Genomic DNA, 18,035 nt, shown 5'->3' on the forward strand with positions numbered 1-18,035 from the left:
CCCGCGCGCTGTTCGGGAGTGGAATGGTAGAGAGATAGTATGATTGTGGTTCGATGAACCCTCTGCCAAGCACTTAAATGTGAATTGCAGAGTAGTCATGTAGATGTAGATGTAAGAAAATAGCGCTTAAATAAGTCAACTTAAGAATGAAATCTGATTTGTTTAAACTTTCCAATCAGAACGATTAGTACACCTGTAAGCGACGCAGGCTGGAATTTTTTTTTTTTATCAAAATACTTCACGACTACTCGGGATCAAACCACCAGCAGTGAATGTTTTGGGGTAACTAACATGGCGGATCTTCACTTGGGTCGGCTTCAAGTTTATGACGTCATGACAACTCTTATTTTTACCTCCATGCGTTCAAGGTAATCGTAAAATGCGTTTTAGACAGGTACGTGCCGAGTAAAACTGTGAGGGACGGGAAAAACCCACCGTGGTTCGACAACAAAATTAGGAAACTACTTCGAAAGCAAAGAGAGCTTCACTCCAAGTTTAAACGCAGCCAAAACCTCTCAGACAAACAGAAGCTAAACGATGTCAAAGTTAGCGTAAGGAGGGCTTTGCGTGAAGCGTTCATTGAATTCGAAAGTAAAATTCTATGTACCGACTTGACAGAAAATCCTACGAAGTTCTGGTCTTACGTTAAATCAGCAAGTGGCTCGAAACAGCATATCCAGACACTCCGGGATGATGATGGCATTGAAACAGAGGATGATACGCGTAAAGCTGAAATACTAAACACCTTTTTCCAAAGCTGTTTCACAGAGGAAGACCGCACTGCAGTTCCTTCTCTAAATCCTCGCACAAACGAAAAAATGGCTGACATCGAAATAAGTGTCCAAGGAATAGAAAAGCAACTGGAATCACTCAACAGAGGAAAGTCCACTGGACCTAACGGGATACCAATTCGATTCTACACAGAGTACGCGAAAGAACTTGCCCCCCTTCTAACAGCCGTGTACCGCAAGTCTCTAGAGGAGCGGAAGGTTCCAAATGATTGGAAAAGAGCACAGATAGACCCAGTCTTCAAGAAGGGTCCTCGAGCAGATGCGCAAAACTATAGACCTATATCTCTGACGTCGATCTGTTGTAGAATTTTAGAACATGTTTTTTGCTCGCGTATCATGTCGTTTTTGGAAACCCAGGATCTACTCTGTAGGGATCAACATGGATTCCGGAAACAGCGATCGTGTGAGACCCAACTCGCTTTATTTGTTCATCAGACCCAGAAAATATTAGATACAGGCTCCCAGGTAGATGCTATTTTCCTTGACTTCCGGAAGGCGTTCGAAACAGTTCCGCACTGTCGCCTGATAAACAAAGTAAGAGCCTACGGAATATCAAACCAGCTGTGTGGCTGGATTGAAGAGTTTTTAGCAAACAGAACACAGCATGTTCTTGTCAATGGAGAGACGTCTACAGACGTTAAAGTAATCTCTGGCGTGCCATAGGGGAGTGTTATGGGACAATTGCTTTTCACAATATATATAAATGACCTAGTAGATAGTGTCGGAAGTTCCATTCGGCTTTTCGCGGATGGTGCTGTAGTATACAGAGAAGTTGCATCATTGGAAAATTGCAGCGAAATGCAGGACGATCTGCAGCGGATAGGCACTTGGTGCAGGGAGTGGCAACTGACCCTTAACATAGACAAATGTAATGTATTGCGAATACATAGAAAGAAGGATCCTTTATTGTATGATTATATGATAGCGGAACAAACAGTGGTAGCAGTTACTTCTGTAAAATATCTGGGAGTATGCGTACGGAACAATTTGAAATGGAATGATCATATAAAATTAATTGTTGGTGAGGCGGGTGCCAGGTTGAGATTCATTGGGAGAGTCCTTAGAAAATGTAGTCCATCAACAAAGGAGGTGGCTTACAAAACACTCGTTCGACTTACACTTGAGTATTGCTCATCAGTGTGGGATCCGTACCAGATCGGGTTGACGGAGGAGATAGAGAAGATCCAAAGAAGAGCGGCGCGTTTCGTCACAGGGTTATTTGGTAGGCGTGATAGCGTTACGCAGATGTTTAGCAAACTCAAGTGGCAGACTCTGCAAGAGAGGCGCTCTGCATCGCGGTGTAGCTTGCTCGCCAGGTTTCGAGAGGGTTCGTTTCTGGATGAGGTATCGAATACATTGCTTCCCCCTACTTATACCTCCCGAGGAGATCACGAATGTGAAAATTAGAGAGATTCGAGCGCGCACGGAGGCTTTCAGACAGTTGTTCTTCCCGCGAACCATACGCGACTGGAACAGGAAAGGGAGGTAATGACAGTGGCACGTAAAGTGCCCTCCGCCACACACCTTTGGGTGGCTTGCGGAGTATAAATGTAGATGTACGCTCGCGGTGTCGCGGCTGAGAGCGTCGCCGCAACCGCAGACCTTTGCCGCAGACGGGCCGCTCGGCCTTGGGCCACGTGCCCGCTGCCCGCTGCCTGCTGGCTGTCCCGCCTGCTCGCCTGCTGCCGGATACGGCCGGCTCGGGCTCGGCGTGACCCACAGCGCAGCGGCGGCCGCATCCCAGGCACGCGCTCCGCTCCTTCCCGCTGCCAGCTGTGCTCGCAAGTGGGGCGGCCCGCGCTCCGGCCCCACTTCACGTTACGCCGCCACGAGCGCCAACAGTGGTCCCCTCGCACCTTTAGACACCCAGAGGATTGGCCCTCAACGACAACTACGAACAAAGTTTTCACTGAAATTTTAAATTAGTATTCTTCAAATGGCCTCTTACTCGGCGCAGATAAAACCCACTACAAAGAAATCTTGAAGGAATTAACGTAACGAGTAGAGATCGATCAACCAATACAAGAAGTTGGGGATACAACATACATGGGCGCATATACAGAGTGAATCACATAAAACTTGCACCGCAGATACTGCGGAAATGAAAAGTGCTATTGACGTGTGGTTTTCACCGAACGTATTGGCAGTCAGGGGCTCGTATTGTTCCTAGTAGTCAACAGAGGATTGATGAACTTGCTATTACGTTTTATGGCAACAAGATTAATTATTCTGCAGCTGTTTTAGTGTTGGAAGAACTGTGGTATTATAAGCCTAACTTGGATGATTTAGTGCGTCAGTTTAGGGACGCTTATAGAGAATATGTGTTTATGCCAAATGTATAAGGTGTGCAAACAGATACTTTTGATTTTAGGCAATATTTTAATATTTTTAAAAATATTATTTATTGTGCAGAAGTGGTACAAAGCTGTATCACTTTTCAACATAATCTCCCCCATGCTCAATGCAAGTCCTCCAGCGCTTACCAAGTCCATAAATTCCTTTAGATAAAAATTCTTTTGGTAGTCCGTGCAACCACTCGTGCACCGCGTGGCGTACCTCTTAATTAGAACGGAACTTCTTTCCTCCCATTGCGCCTTTGAGTGGTCCAAACATATGGAAATCACTTGGGGCAAGGTCTGGAGAGTATGGTGGATGAGGAAGACACTCAACATGCAGGTCTGTGATAGTTGCAACTGTTGTACGGGCAGTGTGGGGCCTTGCACTGTCATGTTGCAAAAGGACACCTGCTGACAGAAATCCACGTCGCTTTGATTTGACTGCAGGGCGCAGATGATTTTTTTTATTTCATCTGTGTATGATGCACTGGTGACAGTAGTCCCTCTAGGCATTTAATGCTCCAAAATGACGCCTTTTTTGTCCCAAAAGAGAGTCAGCATAACCTTCCCTGCTGATGGTTCTGTTCGAAACTTCTTTGGTTTTGGTGATGAGGAATGGCGCCATTCCTTGCTCGCTCTCTTCGTTTCCGGTTGGTGGAAGTGAACCCAGGTTTCGTCCCCAGTAACGATTCTTGCAAGGAAGCCATCGCCTTCTCGTTCAAAGCGCCGAAAAAGCATCAACACGTCGTTCTTTCATTTCAGGAGTCAGCTGCCGTGGCACCCATCTTGCAAACACTTTGTGAAACTGGAGCACATCATGCACAGTGTGGTGGGTTGACCCATGACTAATCTGTAAACATGCTGCAATGTCATTCAGTGTCACTCGGCGGTATTCCTTCACTATGGCTTCAACTGCTGCAATGTTCTGTGGAGTCACAACTCGTTGTGTCTGACCTGGACGAGGAGCATCTTCCACTGAAGTCACACCATTTGCGAACTTCCTACTCCATTCGTAGACTTGCTGCTGTGACAAACATGCATCACCGTTCTGAACCTTCGTTCGTCGATGAATTTCAATAGGTTTCACACCTTCACTACGCAAAAATCGAATAACAGAACCAGAACGCTGTTCTTCCCTCGTGCAAGTCGCAAGTGGGGCGGCCATCCTTATACTGATACTGCGACGGTATGTGTGCATCTGCAGTATGTTGCTACCTACAGGCCATTCTGCACGCTGTTTGTAGCACGCTTACCAACTTACAGGATAACGGCGCGAAATTTCGATTTGTTATTACAAATTTAAGGTTTTCATTTGACTCACATTCGTAATAACGCTCAGAAAATGCATTTTTTTTTTTTTTTGCAGACGTACACATTTTTACATGCAACAATGCCTGTTAACAGTAACAAACTAAAAGTAGGGTAAATTAGAATGTTAGTGATGTTTGTTGCAGGAGTACAGTGCGAGCCGTTTACGAGATATTTTGCACACCGGCGCTCCTTTGTGGCATTCAACACGTGTAGTTGCTAGGTACGATGTTGTTATGTTTTCTTACAGCGTCCTTCTGTGTTCCTTGAGTGCAAAGCGACTTGTTAGTCAGTTCGTGTATGACAGTCCAAGCAATATGTCCTGAGTGGACGATGGTATTTACCAAAGCAGAAAAAGCCGACATGCTAATCGCGTATGGAGAATGTAGGAAGAATGCAGTTCTTCTACGGTATATCCAGCAAGATAACTCAAGTGACGTCAACCATCTCGGCAATTATTTATCAACCTCTTCAACTAGTTACGTGAAAGTAATCCTGTAACACCTAGACAACGTAACAGAAAACCGCGCGGGATTATCCAAGCGGTCTAGCGGCGCTGCAGTCACGGACTGTGCGGCTGTTCCCGGCGGAGGTTCGAGTCTTCCCTCGGGCATGGGGGTGTGTGTTTGTCCTTAGGATAATTTAGGTTAAGTAGTGTGTAAGCTTAGGGACTGATGACCTTAGCAGTTAAGTCCCATAAGATTTCACACACATTTGAACATTTTTGGACCGTTATCCCGTTGGAAGATGCCGTCGCTGTCAGGGAACACATCAGGCATGAAGTGAGGTAGGTGGTCCGTGTGTTTACGTAATTCATGGCACTCATGGTGTCTTCAGTTACTACCAGAAATACGATGGAAACCCAGGAAAAACCGCTGTAGCACAGTACTGCCCTTACTATCCTGCGTACTTGGCGCGGTGCGTGTTTCGAGCTGTCATTCGCCTGGTGTCCATACACGACCTTAGACCTGTTGTACCAAGAAGCGTCAGTCATCCGACCAAGCGACACGTTTCCGTTGATTCACGGTCCAGTCCCAGTGCTTCTGTTCCCATGGCAATAGTAACTGACGGTGCTGTTGACTCAACATGGAAACGCGTAGCGGGCGTCTACGAGTGCTGAACGGAGTGCTCCGAAACACTTGCGCCTGCACCAGCGTTTTGCTCTGTCATCAGATCTGCCTTACACCATCCGACACCTGTCCAGAACAGGCGATCCTCCGATCCCCACGTTCTGGGGTGTCCAACGACTTGTTGCCTTCTCGTACTGCGCTGGATAATCCGTTGACTTTCCATGGACTCTCACGATAACAACCCGCGAAATGCCGAGCAGCTTCGCCGTTTTGGAGATGCTCATTGACAGACGTCGGACCATAACGATCTGCCCTTTGATAAATTCACTTATGTTAGTGGATCTGCGTGTTTGCGGATATTACCGTCACTGGAATGATAACCATTCCTCTCGGCACTGTTTATATACTTTCCTTACCGCGCCATGCGCTCGCAAGATCACCAGATTGCATTTAACCGCGCGGTGGATCCTGACCGTACTGTATTGGTTCATCAGCGTATATGAGAAAATTAAATCTACTGGGCCCCAGGTATAAAGTTGTTGTTGACGTGATCGTCAGTCCGAGGACTGATCTAATTCAGCTCTCCACAATAATCTATTCTGTGCATAAATACTGCAACCAACATTCATTTCAGCCTATTGGTATCCTCAGGTCTCTCCCTCTCTCTCTCTCTCTCTCTCTCTCTCTCTCTCTCTCTCTCTCTCTCTCCAAAGCTCCCCTCCCCTTCCCCTCCCCCCTCCCCCAAGGCACACTTTCCTTCATTACCAAATTGACAATGTCTTGATACCCCAGGATGTTCAAATGGCTCTGAGCACTATGGGACTTAACATCTTAGGTCATCAGTCCCCTAGAACTTAGAACCACTTAAACCTAACTAACCTAAGGACATCACACACATCCATGCCCGAGGCAGGATTCGAACCTACGACCGTAGCAGTCCCGCGGTTCCGGACTGCAGCGCCTAGAACCGCACGGCCACCGCGGCCGGCCCCCAGGATGTGTCCTATGAACCGATTCCATTTTTTAGTCGAGTTGTGCCATAAATTTCTTCCTCCCCAATTTGATTCCGTACCTCCTCTTTAGTTTTTCGATGTTTCTGTCTAATCTTTAGCAGTCTCCTGTAATATCTCATTTCAAAAGGTCCTAGTCTCATATTGTCTGAACTGATTATACTCCACGTTTCACTTCTGTATAAGGCTACACTCAAGGAAAGACTTCCTAACACTGTAAATTTAAATTCGGCAGTAACATGTTTCTCTCTTTCAGATACGCTTTTCTTGCTGTTGCGAGTCTGCATTTTGTATCCTCTCTGCTTCGGCCATCACCAGTTATTTTGCTGGCCAAGTAGGAAAACCCATCGATTACTTTTAGTGTCTCATTTCCTAATCCAACCCACTCAGCGTACCGGGTTTAATTCGACTGTGTTCCATCACCCTTGTTTTACGTTTATTATTGCACTTCTTTGCCTTCTCTAATAACCTCAGCTTTTATTTCTTCTCTCTGAACTTTAACCCCCATTTCGAATGTCTCCTTGGTTTGCTTTACAGTTTGCTCAATGTACAGACCGTTTGACAAGAGCGGACGAACTGTTTATAAACAATCAAATCAATAAAAAAGAAATAAAAAAAACCAATTCGCTAAGGGATTAATGATAGTTTTGACTTGCCGAGCTCTTCTAGACCGATGTGATGAAGGGCTCTTTTGTTGCGACGATCGCCAAGAGTCATAGCTATAAACTCAATTTCCTTCACCAGTGACAACCATTTAAATAAGTTTTTCCTGCAGACTTCACTCTATGCTGCTGCTGATTTTCTTGAGGCAGTCGTAATACAAACTTATCCGCAGTTCTTCTCATTGCATTTCCTTTGACAGAACAGGTTCACATGTACCATAACTTACACTCAAGATGTTGTAAAGATCTTCAGTGGTCTACCTACAGTCTTGCATAACCATGTTCTTTACTCTTCTAGAATGATTTGTTTTCTAGTGTGACGGAAGTTGCCATTTGATGGTCGGGCGAAACGGCCGCCATCAGTAATCGATGTTCATCCGCTTCTGAAACGTTTGTATCAGTCGTAAGACTATGTCTGACTTAAAGCATTGCGTCTAAAAGCCTGCTTCAGCATTTTATGTCTTTCTGAAGTAGTTTTCCCAAATTGAAAACAAGCCTTTATAGAAAACTTTATACAGATACGCTCCTCTTAATCAGCCATCGAAAACTCATGGAAAAACGACAATGCAAATACTTTCACCAACAACCAATCATACCACTCAGTTCGCAAGCATTTTCCACATTGGCTCAAGAAGGATGTGTGGGATGACACCTAGCTGTATTACGTATACTCGTTACCATTTGCACGATTACTTCGATCTTCGAAACTTTCGGATACCACTTCGTATTTGGCTTCTTATGAAAGTACAGATGAATGTCGAAGTTTAGATGGGTTGACCGAGCGGATAATGAAGAGATATTGCATCGAACTGCTCTTTATGGCACAACTTTGCTAAGGAACGGATAGGTTGATAGCACACATCCTGAGAAATCAAGGAATAGTTCATTTGATCACAGAGAGAAGCGAGAAGGGTAAACACTGTAAACAGAGACTTAGACTTGATCACAGTAAACAGGTGGAAGTGGATGCAGATTGCAGTAGTCACTCAAAGATGAAGAGGCTTGCACAGGATGGACTAGCCCGGAGACTGCACCAAACCACTCTTCGGACTAAAGACCGCAACAACAACGGAGGATCCTAAACTGAGTGTTGGGGACTGGACAGAAATACGGTGACACTACAAACGCAAGACATTAACATTCCTAATACGGTGTAGGAAAACCGCTGACATTCAAAACAGCTTCACGTCGTCTCTGGATGGATAAATACACTACTGTTCATTAAAACTGCTACACCAAGAAAAAATGCAGATGATAAACGGGTATTCATTGGACAAATATATTATACTAGAACTGACATGTGATTACATGTTCACGCAATTTGGGTGAGTATATCCTGAGAAATCAGTACGCAGAACAACCACCTCTGGCCGTAATAACGGCCTTGATACGCCTGGGCATTGAGCCAAACAGAACTTGGCTGGCGTATACAGGTACAGCTGACCATGCAGCTTCAACACGATACCACACTTCATCAAGAGTAGTGACTGGCGTATTGTGAGAGACCTGGAGACTGTCCTGGCCAGGGCAGCAGTCGAACATTTCCTGTATCCAGAAAGGCCCGTACAGGACCTGCAACATGCGGCGTGCATTATCCTGCTGAAATGTAAGGTTTCGCAGGTATCGAATGTAGGGTAGAGCCACGGGTCGTAACACATTTGAAATGTAACGTCCACTGCTCAAAGTGCCGTGAATGCGAACAAAAGGTGACCGAGACGTGTAACCAATGGTACCCTGTACCATCACGCCACGTGATACGCCAGTATGGCGATGACGAATACACGCTTCCAATGTGCGTTCACCGCGATGTCGCCAAACACGGATGCGACCATCACGATGCTGTAGACTGATCCTGGATTCATCCGAAAAAATGACGTTTTGCCATTCGTGCACCCAGGTTCGTCGTTGAGTACACCATCGCAGGCGCTCCTGTCTGTGATGCAGCGTCGAGGGTAACCGCAGCCATGGTCTCCGATCTGATAGTCCATGCTGCTGCAAACGTCGTCGAACTGTTCGTGCAGATGGTTGTTGTGTTGCAAACGTCCCCATCTGTTGACTCAGGGATCGAGACGTGGCTCCACGATCCGTTACAGCCATGAGGATAAGATGCCTGTCATCTCGACTGCTAGTGATACGAGGCCGTTGGGATCCAGCACGGCGTTCCGTAATACCCCCCTGAACCCACTCATTCCATATTCTGCTGACAGTCATTGGATCTCGACCAACGCGAGCAGCAGTGTCGCGATACGATAAACCGCAATCGCGATGGGCTACAATCCGACCTTTATCAAAGTCGGAAACGTGATGGTACGCCTTTCTCCTCCTTACACGAGGCATCACAACAACGTTTCACCAGGCAACGCCGGCCAAGTGCTGTTTGTGTATGAGAAATCGGTTGGAAACTCTCCTCATGTCAGCACGTTGTAGGTGTCGCCACCGGCGCCAACCTTGTGTGAATGCTCTGAAGAACTAATCATTTGCATATCACAGCATCTTCTTCCTGTCGGTTAAATTTCGCGTCTGTAACACCTTATCTTCCTGGTGTAGCAACTTTAATGGCCAGTAGTGTACATGTCCTGTATGGTTTTCAAGGGAATCTTACATAATTCTTCTGGCAAAATAGTGGCAAGTTCAGGTAACGATAATTGAGGTGGTTGGCGATCGGGCTGCCTTATCTCCAAAGTAGACCAGGAGGGCGTTGGTGGCCGGGGGAGATGTGACATTTAATCCCCGTGCTCGTAATGCCAGTTCTGTATGATGCGATGTGTGTCAGCAGGGGCTGTATCGTCTTGGACACCATTAAGGAGCAAACTTTCTACCATAGGGTGGACATGATAAGCCAAAATGGTCACGTAATCCTTGGCAGTAATGCGATGTTGTAAAGTATAAATGAGTCCCATGGAACGCCACGATATAGTTACACAAACCATCGCCTAACCCTCCTCCATGTTTCACTCTTGGGTCGTAAACTCGGCCAGAAGTTGGAAACAGTCACCCGTCCAAATGATTTTCTTCCATGGCTCCACACTCATCTGATGTACCAAGGAAACATGGCTTGGCACCATAATCTTCCGACTTCAAAGATGAGCGCAATTACACTATACTCTATGGCAACCAGATGGAAAGGATTGGGTTTGGTGAATGCCTGAAGAACGTTATGTGCGATGCAATGGTTTGTGAGCAATAACATGGTTTGCCCAGAGTCGCAATCTGAACCCAAAGGAACATCTGTGGGATGAGTTATATCGTCGACTTCGTTCCAGACCCCAGCGTCATCACTATCTTTTCTAGTTGCGACCCTTGAAGAAGAATGGGTTGCCATCCCTGTAGAGACATTTACACACTCATTGAAATTTAAACCCATCACAGGGTGAAGGGTGGATGGACTCACCCATATTACTTTTAGATAATAGATGTCCCAATACTTTCAGCCATATAGTGATAGGGGAGAAATGGCTTGCCATCATGAGAAAATTGCCCTGTGTGCGCGGTCCAAATGTTTCGACGATATATAGATTAGTAAAAAAAAGTCAAGGGTCTTCAGACAAAAAAGATGTAGAAAACCAAGTGTTTTAACTTAGAGTAAAATTGACGAGTTAGAAGCGGTCTTGGAAAAAACTCTGAGAAAATGGTTACGCCATGTAGCACCTCAGTAGCATACGATCGCAGAGCTGTTCAAAAACTCTAACTGAAACCCTGCAAAATAACGCAGGTGACTGATTCAGATAATGGCTATTGCATTCTACATCTGCGTGACTACTCTGCACACTTAAGATCCTGGCAGAGGGATGCATCAGAGACGCTGGTACTGAAATGCTATTTTCTTTTTATGATGCGTGGCTACATTTATCGGGGTATGTCAAATCGCACAATAATCTGCTATTGAATGGGAAAAGTGCAGTGTGATATGCAACACAAATTACTGGAGATATCATTTTCCAGTAACTCGTATCTGCTGATAGGTATGCGAAGAAAATACAATGTTTTTACAGAACAAATTGCTAATGAAGACACCTGTGGTTATTTCCCGCTGAACAGTTCAAGCGCACAAGCCGGTATTGCTTTTATGGCAGCATTATGAGAGGTTCGCGATAATAGAATAGTTGATTGGCCTCCTCGTCCCCCAGATGTAAACTCAAGCGTTTTTTGTGTTTGGAGGATGTTCAAAGACGAGGTGAGCTTAAATGGTACCCATACGCTCGAAGAATTAAGAGGACAGTGTTCGGGTTCTCATTCAAGAAATTTGTCGAGTGTTTTACAACGTGTTCAGAAAGTATCAGGGTGGTCTTACCTCAGAATTACGCCATTTTGAGCATCTATTGTAAACAAAGTTAAGACTTATTCAGTCGGCGTGAGTCTCATGTTAGTTTATGCTCAACTCAGGGCAGACGCACCGATCCGTCTTCAGGCGGGGAACCAGCCAGTGCAAATACCGCGCACATTGCGGGCGTGGGCTTGCGTCGTGCGTGAAACACCCTTTATCTCGTATCCATGAAGACATGTTTATCCGTCTCCTGTAGTCTACAGGAAATTAGTATCACACGGAAGTTGTGGTAAAATCAATGAGGATTTGCAGAAAATAAATGCGCGGTATAATGACTGGCAGTTATCTCTCAATATTAGTAAGTATAACCTACTGCGTATAACAAGGCGAAAATCCCCATTAATGTACGAATACCAAATAAATGCCCAGTGTTTGGAAGCGGTAACGTCCGTCAAGTATCTGGGTGTGACTATCCGAAATAATCTCCAACGGAATGATCAGATTACACAAGTAACGGGCAAGGTGAACTCTAGATTGCGGTTTATTGGTAGAATCCTGAAGCGGTGCAGTCCTTCAACAAATACCATACGTTAGTTCGTCCAGTCTTGGAGTATTCTTCGTCTGTATGGGACCCTTACCAGCTGGGGCTGATTAAAGAGATTGAGAAGGTCCAAAGAAAAGCGGAAAGATTCGTGACTGGTACATTTTGCCATCGCGAGAGCGCTACAAATCTCATAGAAAGTTTGAAGTACTTGCAGATAGGCGACGCGCTAAACGGAAGGGGCTGCTCACTAAATTCCGAAATCCGATCTTCGCCGAGGATGTAGAGCATATATATTATTACCACCAACTTTCAAATTGCGCAGTGATCACCATTCAAAGGTAAGTGAAATTAGAGCTCGTACTGAGGCATTCAGACAGTCGTTTTTCCCTCGCGCGATCCGCGGGTGGAACAGAGGGGGAGGGGGGGGGATATGACTTTGGCGCGAATTATGCCCTCCGCTATTGGTGGCTAGTGGAGGATATATGTAGATGTAGACCTTCAGTCGGTTCTAGGATTATTTCTGTCATTATGACCTATTCACCTCTGCCAATGACTTGTGTATTTGAAAATGCGAAGTTCCGCTATGCTTCTAAATCAGAGTTCTGCTGTAGATTCCCCTGTAACTGGCTGGGTAAGTCACTTAAAAAGTCAGTGGAGGACAAGGGCATATTACTTTCCATAGGCCCATGCACAGAACACGTTATGGTGTTCAAATCAACCTTTGGGTTGAGATTATTGTAAAATTGTGCATTGCATTTATCGTCGCTTTTGTCCTTCACGAGGGCAGCTAAAAAATTAGGTCTGTCGGTGAATTTTTGTAGGTCAAAATACACTTTTTACTCTTTTTGTACAACTTTTTACAGTGAGTAAATTCCGTTCTGCTAAATGTTGTCTAGGGGTAGCGTCTAGGGGTAACGAACTGGGTTTCAACTTCGATCCCAGAAGTTCTGTACAAAAATCTTCAGAAACGGCGGCCGGAGGCTTCCGGCAAAAAATGTCACCCTCATTCGCCAACAGCTTTGTCAAAGACGACGGAAGAGCTGGCACACGTTTCGCGATTCCTCTTTCTCTCGGGGTGGGAAACTGCCACTAAAGAATGTGCAATGATCGACGGCCTGAGGGCGCAGAGGAAAATGGAAAGCACTTAATATCTATCAAGAAGACGTGTGGTCTGTGACTGAAAAAGTAGCGGGCCTTATCAAACCACTCAGAACACTGAAGGCCGAAAGATTAAAAAAAAGTTCATTAATGTAGTTCTGCGTCCGGAGAGCTGTGAAATACCAGTCTACTACCGCTAAAAGCCCTTTACTTGACTCAAAACGTTTTCCAGCCACTTAATTCTTTGGATGCGGGAATAGGCACAACTCTTCAAGGAAGTGGGTGTTCCTCACACGTCATGCTGTCAAAGCAGTTTTTTGAACGGATTCGTAGTCAGGATGAAAAAGGATATTTTTTATTTTTTAATTACTATCTAGATATGTTGTCACATATTTTCTCATCTGGCTGGTTCTTAGTATTCGACAGTAGCCTCTGATATGTTATCGATTATATTAATTCTTTTTGCATCTCAGAAAGCACCAGCCATAGTTTCTCTGGCAGATGAAATCGCTTTCATCTAGTTTTTTGGTAAAGCCAACGGTCTCCACCAACTGTTTTAATGGTTGTTTCGTTTGTGGCGTGTAATGATACTCTTTAGTTCATTCATAGTAACAAGTTAGTAAGATTATTTTTGTAACGGGGCATTCAGTGCTGAGAATTCGGTTTTGACTTCTGCTTTACATTAGAGTATACTCGACACCCGTTTTGAGCAAACATATACAAGTTTTTTCTTTGTATAAATAAACTGTAATCCTTCTGACATGCCTATGGTGTCAGGTATCTTAGGCACCTTCACCACCGGTCGTCCAGTGTAGTGTACATTCTGGTCTTTTAATTGTGGTTGAATTTTAAACTTTGAAAACGAAGTTGCGGAATACTGGTAACCATTCATCATTAGAATAATAGCTGGAGTCCACCCAAGATCATCCTGCAGACATTTATTTAAGGATCTAGGGATATTCACAGTAGCTTCTCAGTATATATACTCTCTTATGAAATTTGTTATTAACAACCAAACCCAATTCAAAAGTAATAGCAGTGTGCATAACTACAATACTAGGAGAAAGGATGATCTTCACTATTCAAGATTAAATCTAACTTTGGCACAGAAATGGGTGAATTATACTGGCACTAAAGTCTTTGGTCACTTACCAAATAGTATCAAAAGTCTGACAGATAACCAACAAGTATTTAAGAAGAAATTAAAAGAATTTCTGAATGACAACTCCTTCTACTCCATAGAGGAATTTTTAGATATAAATTAAGAAAAAAAACAAAAAATATTAAAAAAAATAAAATTAAATTAAAAAAATAAAAATAAAAAATAAAGAAAAACAAAAAACACAATAAAATAAAGTTGTTATATTAACTTAAGTATGTTGTTAAATTAACCTAATTATGTCATGTATTGGAAAATTCGACTCGTTCCACATCATTACGAAATATCGTATTCATGATCCATGGAACTAGTATTAATCTAATCTAATCTAATCTAATCTTTGAACAGCCATTAGTAATACGCCTTCCAAAAAAAAAAAAAAATTATATAACTGAATGGAATTTCAGTTCACGGATATGAACTAAAATCCAACGTAACTAAAAAAAAATTATTGATATGAATGCCATTTCTGAACCACACCAAAAACTTTCAACCTTATCTTCGTAACGAGAATCGCTGTGGAAGGGTATAACGCACAGTCTGCGAACCATAAGACATTGTTTCCTAAGCTTGGAAGTGCGTTTAGGTTGTTTCCCATTCGCCTTTACTCGAATATCGCCTGGTTCGGCATCTGCGTCTCAGATTCGCATGTTGGTAACAACTAAAGAACGAAAACACAACTAAAAGAGACTGTACTATTCACTCGCAGATGGCCTGTTCCATTTACCTCTGTAGTGTAGGTTAAGGTGAAGTTGTGGCGTCAGGAAGGGCAACCGCTCACAGAAGCCATTAAGGGAGTAAAACGTCGGCGAATGTCTCATCGCTCGACTCCGTAGAAACAAAAACGCCGCATATCGCAATAGGGACAGGTCTGTTCAGAATAAGCAAAGTTTTAGGATGAAATCTGCAGTGGCTCTGTGTGAGAACAGAAACCAAGGACCATCTGTAAGAACCGTTGGACAAAGATTTAAACCGTGCTCCTCCGTCCTTTGACCACAATCGGACATCGAAATACGAAATACGAAGTACGAAACTGAAGATGATGTACGGTGATGATCCCTTATGAAGTTGTCACAAACGTTTGTCACCAGGGCATAAGAAACAAAATTCGCTCGATTCTAAAGTAACAATTTGTTACATCTTAGGGGCCGGCCCCTTGGGTTAGAAAAACTCGTTGCCAAGACAAAGTACATGATGAGCATAGAACAACGGTCATCAAAGACCCGTAGTAGTTCCCCACTCTTACACGTGTTACCTTCGTTGTGATACGAACTTCTGTGAAATTACGCGCTAAGTGAGTCCGATTGCGGAGGACACCACTTCACGGATGATACTGTTGTGCGTAGAGGTCACAACATTGAGAAGTCATAGCGAAATGCAGGAAGATCAGCAGGGAATCGACGCTTCACGCAGAGGTTGGCAGTTAATCCTCAACACAACAGAAGGAAACGTATTGTCATACTGTGCGGTTATAATTATAGTGGAAGTACTCACAGAGGTCCATTGTGGGCTGTAATTATCGTCTTGTAGCGCAAGTTGATATATATTCTAATGCGTTACCACGGAGCCGATTTAGTAAGGAAAACGTTATTTCCAATTTTGGCCATCAGGTGCAAATGTGGCATTGCGAATGCGAGAAGTTTCGCTGCGAAACCCTTACCCATTCAGTCCCGCTCTTTCTCAACGCGATTTCCATATTTTTGGGCCCCTGCAGAAAGACATTCGTATGGGGAGGTGCATGCATGGTTAAAATCATGGTTCTGTAGGCGACCGCAAACATTTTTCCATGAATGCACTGACCATTTCATCTCACAGTGGGATAAATGAATTAAAAGTTATGGCGAATACTTTTAAAATAATAAATAGTTTACTTACCTTTTTCCCACTGCCTTTTTTTTCATTTGACTGTCCCCTACGTTTATGTGAAGAACAATAAGGAATCTGTTGCTTTAATATGGAGACTTGATTCAGCACTCAGTAAAACAGACTTATATCTGTTTATTAACAGTAAATAAATAAGCAGTAGAAGAGTAAACATAGGATTCACTGAAAGATGATATTAGCACAAAATGTCCTCAAAGATCCTATGTCAACATATGAAAATTATGAAAATAATTCCTATGTTTTCGAATACCACTTTCCGTAGAAGACAGCAAAGGAAATATCATGCCAGTATTCTAGTCACAATATTAAATTCCATCGCTCTTCCATCCTTAGCTTTATTTAATCAGACGCCAGCAAATAACGGTGGATTTCCGGTGGATCCTCAATTCTATTTCGTTTCATTGTTGGTAGTGGGCAATGTTGTGATTAGGTTCCATGACTTGCTGACTATAGTCTTGAGTTGTCCAAAACTTCTGGAGCATGCACCATCAGACTGCATGACTGGCATTTACATGTCCTCTTTACGGGATTAAAACGCTATTTCCGTTGCACCTCTCCTCCGTGCAGATATCAAAACTTATGGTTTCCTGTTCTGTGTCTCGTACGTGCCGTTTCTTATTCCTCTTTTTGTGATAATTCTTTCAATGTAATAATGTAGTTAGCTGTACATTATATGCTCTCACATTTTCTTTGTTTCACCTATTAGCAAGAAAACAGATTAATGTGTGCTGACAAATTCTTTCACTGCATGTGTGACTGAACGCCAGTGACCATTCGCTGGAATAAAATTTTCGGACTCCAAGAAAGGCCCTTTCAATTCAAAAGATATTGTATCAGCCAACAGAAGAATTCGCTACTACTACATCAAAGCCGTGTTTGCCTCAAGAGCTTTAGGAATTTAACAAATGATGCACAATTGCTCTGAGCTGTAATAGCTGATGCTCTAAATAATAGACGTTTTTAAATAGAGCAACCAAGTTCTCCACAAGGATCTATAAATTCTCCATTAGCTAGGAACCATGTAAAAATGCAGTAGTGAAACATGACATTAACGATCATGGTGTAACGGACGCGAGAGTGTGGGTCAGTGTTACCTGATGGTAAAACTGCCTACTGGGCATCCCTAAGGTCAAACTAGTAAATGGAACCCACGACACCGATGCGCAGTAAGTATTCTGATGTTACAGTCAACGACAAAAGTGATCAAACAAAAGAACTACAAAGAGATTACGCGAAGAACTGAACACATTTGCGAAAACAAGTCATAAAACTCATACCTGAATAACATTAGTCATATTCCATGGGTTTCAAGCAGAGGACTCGTACAATGAAATGACTCACCATTGTGAAATATTATTGTATTTTAATGCTAATATTAATTCTAAGGCAACACAAAACAATTTTAGGATTTTCTGTACAGTCACTCTTCAGCAAGATAGAAAAGTTGCCCAACATTTAAGTTCTTTCATTCAGTTTTGGACTACACCACGTTCTCTATAAGACGTTCAATGTGTCCTTATAATGTTAAGCCTCATATTGCCTTTCAAGAGGATGAGGTGCTCATTTTACAATTTACTTTTCTAATTATAATTTTCTATTTTCTTCTCAATGACAATAAGTATGCAGTCATATTTAAGTAATTTTGAAGATAAAACCGCTTCAGCTTTAGGTATTTTATTTATAGGCACGACTGGTTTCGCAGCATTTTAGCTGCATCATCACCTGAAATAAAATCACGTTCTGATTAGGAAACTGAGTGGGATGGCGCAGTGTTCATCGTCAGCTGGGTCATCCCATTCTCTTTTCTGATCAGAACGTGACTTGCTTCTATTTCTCCTGACGATGCAGCTAAAACGCTTCGTAAACAGCCGTGGTTATAAGTAAAATACAGCTGAAGCGGTTTTGTCTT

The sequence above is a fragment of the Schistocerca nitens genome, chromosome 2 (assembly GCF_023898315.1).
Source record: "Schistocerca nitens isolate TAMUIC-IGC-003100 chromosome 2, iqSchNite1.1, whole genome shotgun sequence".
Lineage (NCBI taxonomy): Eukaryota > Metazoa > Arthropoda > Insecta > Orthoptera > Acrididae > Schistocerca > Schistocerca nitens.